Raw genomic sequence first — 2807 nt, 5'->3', positions numbered from 1 at the left:
AAGGAGAAAATTGAAAATTACACACATAAATCTAGGTATGGAGGCATATGCCTACAATCCCAACACTTAGAAGGCAGAGAGAGACAGGAGAATTATAAGCCAGCTCGGGCTGCCTCTGGAAACCTCAACTCAAAGCAATCAATTGTATTGAATTTCTTTGTTGTATACACTGAGTGGACTACATGTGAAACTCCAAAATTCTGGAGAAAAACATATTCAAGGTATGCCGTATGATGACTTAACATCATGTACTATTCCCCAAACTTTTCAGAAGAAAATAGAGTATAATTAGCAGTTGGTAAGTCTAGCCCAAACTTATCACAAAATTAGACCCTGAATGACTTTGATGACTAAGTAACAAATCTTTCTGAAAGTTGGGTAGTTTCCAGCCTTTTGTCTTTTGCAAACCAAAGGAGAAATTAATCTCTTTCTTGACGAGTAGGTCATTAAACGATGTTTGTGCTGGGCTTAGGTGTAGAAACCAGAAAGCCAGGCTCTTAGGTTTGAGCTTGGCTTCACAACAAATTCTGTGCCAACTTCAGCTTGGTAGTAAAGTCCAGAGAGGGATGGAGGGTGTGGGGGAAGGGAAGGAGGGAGAGGAGTGTGTGACAGTGAGGAGAGGGGAAAGAGTTACTCTCAAAAACAGTTATGCTATTACAGCATAAAATAAACAAACAAACAAAACCCAGAACTTGAAAAAGTTTGTGGTGGTTTGAATATGCTTGGCCCAGGGAGTGACACTATTAGGAGGTGTGGCCTTGTTGGAGTAGGTGTGGCCTTGGAGGAAGTGTGTCACTGTGGGGGTGGGCAATGAAAGCCTCCATCCTAATGACATGGGAGCCAGTTTTCTTCTAGCAGCCTTCAGATGAAGACGTAGAACTCTCAGCAACGAAATCTTTCACAGTCCTACTAGGATGGACCAGTAAGGCCCACTTAACACATTCCATTGCTTTCCAAGTCCAAAGACCCAGAATCCATGCTCTTCCAAACAAAAGCACGGTCAGTCCTATCACAGCAATACCCCAGGCCCTGGTACCAACTTCTGTCTTTGGGTTTTACCGCTGTGAACAGACCCCATGACCATGGCAAGTCTTATAAGGACATGCAATTGGGGCTGGCTGATAGGTTCAGAGGTTCAGTCCATTACCATCAAGTCAGGAACACGGCAGCATCCAGGCAGGCATGGTGCAGGAGGAGCTGAGAGTTCTACATCTTCATCTGAAGGACACTAGCAGAAGACTGGCTACCATGTGAGGACGGAGGGTCTCATTGCCCACCCCCACAGTGACATACTTCCTCCAACGAGGCCACACCTACTCTAACAAGGGGAAGCAGAGATACTCTTGAGAACAGAGTTATGCTGTTTTTCAGCATTTAAAACAAAAACAAAAATAGAACTTGAAAAGCTGTGGTGCTATAACAAAATCCCTTACTTGTATGTTCTATTTCTATGTGTCTATGTACACGCATATCTGATGTGAAGATGATCTCATCCCAACGATAACTGATATTCATCTATCAGTTTGGAATAAGATGTTTCTAGCTGCTGCTGCTTTCCTCTTCCTCCCCCTCCTCTTCAGTCCTGCTGCTGGCACATGCTAGGCAAGCGTCTCGCTGCTGAGCTTCATCTCCCACAGTCTTCGTAGACTGCAGAGTGGAGTGTGATGTGGTGTGCCCACTCAGGAGGCTGAGGCAGAAGGACTTCTTGAGCCCCGAAGTAGAAAATCCTGCTTAAAAAAAATGGCTGGGCAGTGGTGGCGCACGCCTTTAATCCCAGCTCTTGGGAGGCAGAGGCAGGCGGATTTCTGAGTTCGAGGCCAACCTGGTCCAGGACAGCCAGGGCTATACAGAGAAACTCTGTCTCGAAAAACAAAAAACAAAACAAAACAAAAATGTGGTTGAGGGGTGAGGTGGGAACTGGAGAGCTGGTTCAGCAGTTAAGAGCATTTGCTGCTCTTCCAGAGGACCAGAGAATTTGGTCCTCAGCACCCTCTCCAGTGTTCACAGTCTCCTGCAACTCCTGCTCCATGTCATCTGACACCCGGTTCTGCCCTCCCTGGTCACCAGACAAAAGCTAATGCATTATTTGTCCTGGCATGCTGTTCTAAATAATTACCATAAACTGGGTGCTTAGCTCATTTCTCAGATTCTGGAGATGGGGTAGCTGAGAATATGGTACCTGGCCATCCTAGAACTCCTGGTGCAGATCGGGCTGGTCTTGAACTCACAGAGATTGGCCTGTCTCTGCCTCCTAAGCGTTTAGATTGTTAAGGGAGGACATCACCATGCTAGAATGTCTTTCACAGGCGCTCTGATGCCATTCCTGAGATAGACACCTTCATGACCTAACCATTTCCCAAAGGCATACTTCCTAATGCTGTCCCTCTGGGGGTTAGGCTTTCAACCAATCACAGAATCTGTCTCTGATATCATGCAAAGGGTGGATCTAGTAGGTTAGGGGCTAACAGGGAATGATTTGTAAGGTTACAGTGGGAAGCTAGGGGTGCTTCTCAGGGGCAGTGTGCATTTTTTCTTTTCTTTTCTTTTCTTTTCTTTTTTGGTTTTTCAAGACTGAGTTTTCTTGTGTAGCCCTGGCTGTCCTGGAACTCACTCTGTAAACCAGGCTGCCCTCAAATTCGATCTGCCTGCCTCTGCCTCCTGAGTGCTGGGACTAAAGGTATGCACCACCACTGCCTGGCTTCAGGGGTGTGTTTTCTTAAACTTCACGATACTCTTAGTTTAATTCCCAGTGTTGGAAAATAACTACCTCCTCCACCACCACCACCACTACCACCACCACCATCACT

The sequence above is a fragment of the Mastomys coucha genome, unplaced genomic scaffold, assembly GCF_008632895.1.
Source record: "Mastomys coucha isolate ucsf_1 unplaced genomic scaffold, UCSF_Mcou_1 pScaffold3, whole genome shotgun sequence".
Taxonomy (NCBI): domain Eukaryota; kingdom Metazoa; phylum Chordata; class Mammalia; order Rodentia; family Muridae; genus Mastomys; species Mastomys coucha.
This window is presented reverse-complemented; position numbering follows the sequence as displayed.